This window comes from Phalacrocorax carbo, chromosome 2 (genome assembly GCF_963921805.1).
Source record: "Phalacrocorax carbo chromosome 2, bPhaCar2.1, whole genome shotgun sequence".
NCBI lineage: Eukaryota > Metazoa > Chordata > Aves > Suliformes > Phalacrocoracidae > Phalacrocorax > Phalacrocorax carbo.
In genome coordinates, this window is record NC_087514.1 from 30405122 (window position 1) to 30412928 (window position 7807).

The following is a 7807-nucleotide window of genomic DNA, read 5'->3' on the forward strand; positions in this document are numbered from 1 at the left end:
ACAGAACCTTATTTCTTAATTATCTTCATGGAACCATACAGGCCATTTCTGCAATAGCAACATACTTTGGAGGCATGGTCCAATGGAGATGTTTGTCTTCTGTCTGTGAAAATGCACATATGCAAGAAGAATGCCTGAAACAGTCACACTCCAACTGTTCAGAGTGCTTTCAGCCCTTTTCCAAGTCCTGTAGGATTAACATTAGGCAGGATTTTACAAGGCTGCCAGCTAACGATGTTGTATTTTGCATTGCCATTACATATCCCACAGCAAAGTTTGTAACATGGATTATTTTGTTATTGGGTCAAGGGAGAGAAAGGCTCCACGAAAGGCCTCCAGACAGCTTTAGGTAATTATTGCAAAGGAAAGCTCTGCCAAGACCTACAGAATTGTTTCCTATTTCACTCATTGTACCCTGCTTCTGGCCTCCTAGGTTTCCCTGGTATGAACATTACTGACCTATCCTGTGATCCTTTAGCCCTCCTTCCAAGTATTTGTTGTATGCACGTTTCTTTCTTCAAGTGACATTTTAACTTATTTGAGCATATCTGATTGATGAGAGGGAGGTGGAGAACAGATGTTTGGCTCAAGCACTTGCAAGACCAGGCACTTATGTACAGGAGATCAAGCTCTAGACCTGTTTCTGAAATCTTATTTCTGTGATACTACAGCAAGTTGGGCCAGTTGTGAAAGGAGCATAGAGTGAATACAAATAAATGATTCAACAGAACAATATTGTAAGTATAAAGGAGTATATATTAAAACCAAATTGTGTTCAAGGGTGGGACATACTCAGTGTTCATATTCGTGTTCTTCTGTAGGTTTCCAAGCATAAAGGGATATAGTTATTCTAATGGGAGGGTAATATTAAGATTCAGCAACTACTCCTGAACACTTGTTCCCAAAAGTTATGCTTTGAAATCTCTAAGCAATACAACAGAAATGACCCAACTTGCCACAGGGCTGGAGCTGCTGCTAACTAGGAGATCTGTCAAGTAGTCAGTACTTCAAGGAAATTAAAAGCTTCTTTTTAAATGGCTAATCAAGACATTAAGTACCAGTTTGAAAATACTGATGTGGTGGGACTACTGCAAAGCCACAGAGAAAAATGGTGCAAAGTTAAGGACGGAACAGGGTTTCTGCCCATGCTAGAGATGGCTCAGCCCCCTAGAGCAGACCTACCATTAAAAGGCAGCTTTCCAAAAACACCTTCTGCTGCTCTCCCTGAGACAGATATGTGTCCTGCCCCTGGCCTAAAGTCAGCTCTTCCCACACACACATTTTTCCAGGCTGCAAACCAGAAAGGTCCTCTTTCATCACAGAGAAAGAAGAGGGGGCCCAATTTCTAACTGCTCCTACCCTTCTTAATCTCACCCACATGCTCCTGACTTTGACCACAGGGCCAGTTGGTTCTAGTCTGACCACATACCTAACAAAGACAGTGGTTGTTTCCATAGTTAAATCAGCATTCACTTGTGTGCTGGCTTCTGTGACACAAAAATCTTAAATTTCTGCTGAAAGACAACAGACTTATGAATGGAACAAGCATTAACGCATCCATTTTGCAAATAAGGAGAAGCACAAGAAAGGCTTACAACAGGATTCAGAAGTTACATTTTGGCACTTAAAATGAAACAGGATGAATGCCAGTGGCTAAATTCAGTAGAGAAATTCAGAAAGCATATGCCAGCCTGCCTCTCTCATTTACGAGACATCTAAATACCACTGTCGCGCAGGAATGCAGCACGCAGTGGTGCCCACACAGCAGCCAGCTTATGGAGACTTAAGTGCCCAGACTGAGTGGGGACAAGGTCTCACAGAGGCGCCCCAGTGGGATTCAGAAAGGAGAGAGGCACTGGTGAAGCCCCAGGTCATGCTGCGGCACCTGACACTCCTAGCACACACCAGAAGTGTTAGCCATACCCGTACTAGCAACTGGAGAGGAACAGGACTTGGCCATGGCCAGGTGGAAGCTCCCCAGTGGGGTTTTGGCAAATGTCAGCTAGAGGTCTCTGCAGGAGGGCTCAGACAGGGTGAAGTGATGGTTCCCAGTAGACCATATGGACAAAGGTACCCAGGAAAGTTCAGCTGTGCAGATTCAAGACATGTTCTTGAGTCTCGTGGCCCTTGCTCCAGGAGCAGAAAGTGGGCCCTAGCTTGTTTTAGTCACCACAGCTATTAAGTTCACTGCAAAGCACAACAGATGCCCTTGATACCCCTCTGGAAAAGCAGGGGATGTTGGTAGTTAACAAGAAGTAGGCAGCTTTTCCCTGCTTAGCCTGAGATACTGTTGCCTCTGCAAGTGCCCTGATGGGCAGGCTTTGAACCAGCCCATCAGGAGGCATCTGCTACATTGGTCTTTAACGTGAACTCTTCACTGCTGTAACTGCATAGTACTTACATTGTGGGTGTGATATTATGCCTCTCTTTAAACTCAGAAAATAAAGTGATAGCAACAAGAATATGCAACTAAATAATTTCTTTTTAAGTATCTAGCATTCATTTGGTTAGTGGTTTTATACCTTGGCTGGGCAGCTTTTTCCCTGCCAAATGAGAAAGGTAACTCTTAGTGCCAGTAAGAAGCATTAGCTAATGTTTTTATAGTGACTACCAATGTAAGAGTGCTAAGTACTAGAAGTGAAGCACATCTTAGCACTCAAAGACCTGCATGCTGAATAGTTGTCCCAGTGCCCAGACCTGGATGACAACTGACTCTGAGGAGGCTGAATATAGCCTTAAGCTATAACAGAAAAGAAGCCCAGTACAGACATACATGTAATGGTGTATAAAGCACAACTAAACAGCAATACGCACTTTTCAGAAAATGAAATGGAGCTTTCCCTTTTTCAATACAAAGCAGTTCAGTCAGTCATATTTTCCTCTTGCATGATTTTCTGGATGCAAGATGCAAGAAAAAATTCTTTAGTTTAATCTTTTTTTTTTTTAATCTCAAAACCCATTTTAGCAGGAGCTGAGTGCGAGTGACTCTACAAACACCTCAGAACGCACTATCATGATGCAACACACCCACTCCAGTCACTAGGGAAATGTGAAGCACAGTCATGAGACTTCTGTATTATTTAAGCAATATCACACCTAGGCAGTGTGTATACCCGAGTGCTGTTCAGCTCCGATATCCTGGGTGTTCCCACTCCGCTATGAGATGGCTGCGCTGCAGGGCTGCATTACCAGATTACTTCCTGATTGCCATAACCAGAGGTGGGGGCAGTGTAGGTTGTATATACTCCCTGTACAATGACAGAGAGGGTGAAATACAGATCAGTTAAAACGACAGTTATCCAGTAACTTTTTTTTTAAAAAAAAGCAGGCCTGAAAAGAACGTTTTAGTAATGCATTGTCCTGTCCATAATGACAACTCGTTCTGTAATTGCACAGATCTATTTCCAGCTAATGCACATTCGCAGCATGCTTGTGTGAACCAAGAAATCTGCCTTGGGTCTCAGAAGTGATATTTAGATAAGTCATAACTTAGAGAGACAGGTAGGCAAACACTTTCTGCAACCTTACACTGCAAGTCAGGTGAAAGCAGTGACGTGGCTGAAGCGAGCACCACTCTTCACCTGAATCTCTCAGGAAAATGAAGCAGAAACTGGCTTCAAATAACTGGTCAGGTTTTCTGTATGAATATTCACTGTTCCCTTTGCAAAAAATCTGCTCAATGATGAGCACCTATGCTTAGCTGTATTTACTGCATGTGTGAATTTCTCCTTGCACAGAGCCTGCTCCCAGAGCTTCAGGCGCCAGCACAGCCTAACCATGCTTTTCCCAGCGGTTTCCCATATGCTCAGAGAAGTCCAGCAAAGCCAGAACATGCTGGACCTACAGATCCTGCCTGGTAACACTGATGTGGCTATGCACAGTCCAGGCTCCCTGTACACAAACAACTTAAACACTTTTTTTAATGCCTGGGGAAACTTCCAGGTAGAAGAAAACACAGAAAAACTTACCTTGCTACTGTAGTGGTTGTTTCTGGCATGTGGTTTTTAGGCATGTGTGGAACTATGTGGTGGTAACTGCTTGTAGAAAACAGTGAGCATTTAAATGTACAGATTCACCTCAGTACAATCTTTTAAATCCAAATGCCTTTTGTTATGTATCTGGAAATAATCCTTGTTTCACTTTTAAGAAAGGGAGTATGTCACAATCAGCAGCGCATTCTTAATACAAGAATTAAATTACATACTCTTCTTTCACAGGCTGAAACTTCAGGACACGGTGAATGTTATTCAGTGTGAAGGTGACACCCAAACCATTGCCTTATTCACAGTGACATCTACTGGCAAAAGCAATCTGCAAAGGGCCTCTTTTTCTACTAGAAGGGTTTTTTTGGTGGTTTTGCTCCTATCTTTGGTGCTTTATTTTCTTCACATCTCTTCACTCAGTTTTTCACAGTCAGTTCAACATTTTAGATTATTGAATATAGTTTAGTCTGTTATCACCTTTTCAAACCCAGTACCTCTGTCTTCTATCAGTCACCCATCTATCGCCACAGTGTATGTCAAAACAGAACAACATTTTGTACCATCAGCACCATTTGCCAGGGCATGTAAGAGTGCTGGGCATCTCCAACATGTAGGAGACACAGCTTCTACTGAGGTAGCATCGTCTCAACATCATATATTTAGCATTCCCACGTACCTACCTGTTGAATGTAGCTACCACTGACACCATCCACACATCAAAACTGAAGCCTCTCTGGGCACAGGACCTTGCCTGCAGACTTCAGGAGGCTGCTGGAGTCCAGTGTCAGCTCAGTTCCGTAGTACTCAACAGACTCTGCTGTGCTCCAGAGTCATCCTCCAGCTCTTCCTGTATATTCTATGGTGTATGTGTGTATATATACACATACATAACATGTATATAGTATATCATGTATCTACTGATAAACATATACACAGAGACAATATATATAGATAGTTTAGTATAGTTGCTAAACATTTTAGGAACAATGTGTAGGAACAGTAATTACATTAACACTATCAGACTGTGAGTACAGAAGAGAATATTTCAAGGATGTACTCAGGATACCTGCTAAAAATACTACATACCATGTTACAGCTACTCAAATACTGGTGATTAGTAACTAGTGGTTTGCTTTTATTTTGCTGTATATAGTTATTGCTATGTATCAGCCAGTTCAAAACTAATTCAGTCAAACATGTTTGCTGCAGCAGACATTGGTGAAGGGCTTTGCTCTGGGCTTTCCTTCTGGCTTTGTTCTTCTGGTGAACGCTCCCTGAACCAGCCACGAAGATGAGCTAAACTATTTTGAGATTCAAGGTTTCTTTTGGGCATTGGGCCAATAGGCTGGAAGTTCTTTGGCTAGTTTCTGCAGACATTTTTAGCAGACTTCAAAATTAATATGTTGCTGAATAGCATGGTACCATGACTCTTGTAGTCTTTAGTTTGAAACAATGCTAAGATGTTTCTCTTATTTATAGCTGTATTTGCAATGAAATAGGTAACAAATAATATTTAAATAATTCTCAACAATTTTTGGATTGCCACTGTCATCTGCAGACCTGGGAACACAGCACTCTTTCAGCTATTCATACATAGGTACCTATGCTTTCTACATAACCGTGTGAATTTTAAAACAATTTTGGAATATAAGTTTGGATGCTGAGATTCTTAGTGATTTCCAGGTAAACTGTTTATTCATGAAATCACAAACTACATAAAAAGCTGGAGCTTAAACAGGCCAAAGAGAAAACAGAAAGCAAGAACAGACTCTCTGAAAAACACCAAGGATGACTGGGTTCCTTTTTTCTCTCAAAAATGCCAAAATGCTGTTTTTTAAAAATAATTTGTTTTATTGAGAGCACATTTCTGTCTGGTGTTCATTCAACTGTGGAAAAGAGAAGAATTGGAAGCAAAATGTTGACATTTAAATGGCTGCTGCTTTGTTCAAAGTATTTTCAAAGGAGAGAGAAAAAAATTAAATCGGATCTTCATGAGAAATACATTTCATCTATCTGTTGCATGCAACCTGTATGATTTACATCTGAAAAAACAAACTGTCAGGAGCATCTACAAATTATTCAAATATATGTACCCAAGCACATGGGTGAAAATTGATAAAATTGACAAAATAGAAGTGACACAGGAATTGGCTGTGCAGCACATCAGTTCTGTTAAGTGGAGGCAGAGAATCGTTGGTTTCACAGGACAATCCAGCAGTCTCCTGTCCCCAAACTCTGCTGCACAAGAGAAGCCAACACAGGTCACACATGCAAGTGTTTCACCACAGTGAAAACTTGTACTTGGCATGAATGATGGAGAGGTTGAAAGAAATGGGAAAGAAAACATTTGTTCAGAAACATTTTTGTTTAAGCACTTCGGCACTATCTCCTGTCTCACAAAGACAGCAGACATCCAGAAAAGGCCATCCGTCCATAGGGTAAGCGCTTAATGAATAAAAGGTATGGAAACAACAGCATCTAAGAGACTAAGTCATGGATCAAATCTTTATTAGGCTAGATCTGTACAGACAAACAATAACAATACTTAATATGAAAAACAAGCAGGCTATCTATATGTGCAGAGCATTGGTGGAAATATAACGCTACTGGATTTTTGTAGGATGCTTTATAAATTAAGGTTTTTATCCTAAGTCCTAACGAGATGCCAGGGAAGAAGAATCAAAGTAAAATGAGCATAGGCAAGTAATGGTAATGAAAAACAAAAATGGAAAAAGCTCTTTGCTCCACAGCTAAAACCACAAAGCAAGATCAGACTGTGGGGGCAACAACAAAATATAACAGTTAAACCACAAGTTAGATGTAGTCTATCTAGCAGCAGAGTGATGAAGGAGATTATCACAATGCTTTTTTATACTAGTTAATAGATATTAAAAGAAGAAAAAAAACATCTCTGGAGCAGCATTCCTCTGGCATTTGTACCTTCATGCTGAGGCTGCAACCTGCAGGTGTTCTCAGTCTCTCAGTTATTTGCAACTTTTAGCATCTGAAGGCTAGGCAAGAATTATCTCTATCAATCTGCTCCTTGCCTACCTAAAACTACAAGAATCTAAATCCTAAATTTCCTTTCCATTAAGTTTACAAAAAATGTATTACATACTTCTTTGTATTGTGCTACTTTATTTATATGCCATATTCTACTTTTTTTTTCAGTAAGACTATTTTCAAATTGAGTATTCAGAAGACTTGGGGTTTTTTTCCTGGAATTAATTCCTTGAATTCTTTTAGGTCCCAGTTTATGTCTGGAAGATCAGCAAAGTCCTGTTTGCTGAAGCAACAGATAGACAAATCTCTGCAGGGGCAGAGAAAGCACAAGTGCATAGCAAGTGGGTGTATGGCAGCAAAGAGATGTCTGCCTGCTCTTCAGCCCACCATACTCCAGAAAGAGTAAAGACAGCTACTTCCCAGTTTTTTTCTTTGACATAAAGAAAATTCCCAGCTGATGTTAAACTCTGTCTTTGCAACATGAACGGCATCACGAGCATGACTGGCAAAGGCTATAAACACAACAGAACCCACTGCTTCCCTCCTGTGCCAAAACCAGCAGAGCTGACCCCAAGGCTCTATTACAGTTTATTTAGTTCTGCAAATAAGTTTATGGGGGGTCATCTATCCAGCCTTATACAATTCTTGACAGCTACTGTTATCAGCAAATACCTTATATGTTTTTTGGTCACTGAGCATTTAATTCTTCTTCGTATAAAGGCTCCAAGTGGTCAGAGGGCAAAGAGTTGCTCAAAGAGACCTGCAGCTGGGAGGCAAGGATGTATTTTAGCCTTGTCTGCTCTAGAGTCATACTAGCATAG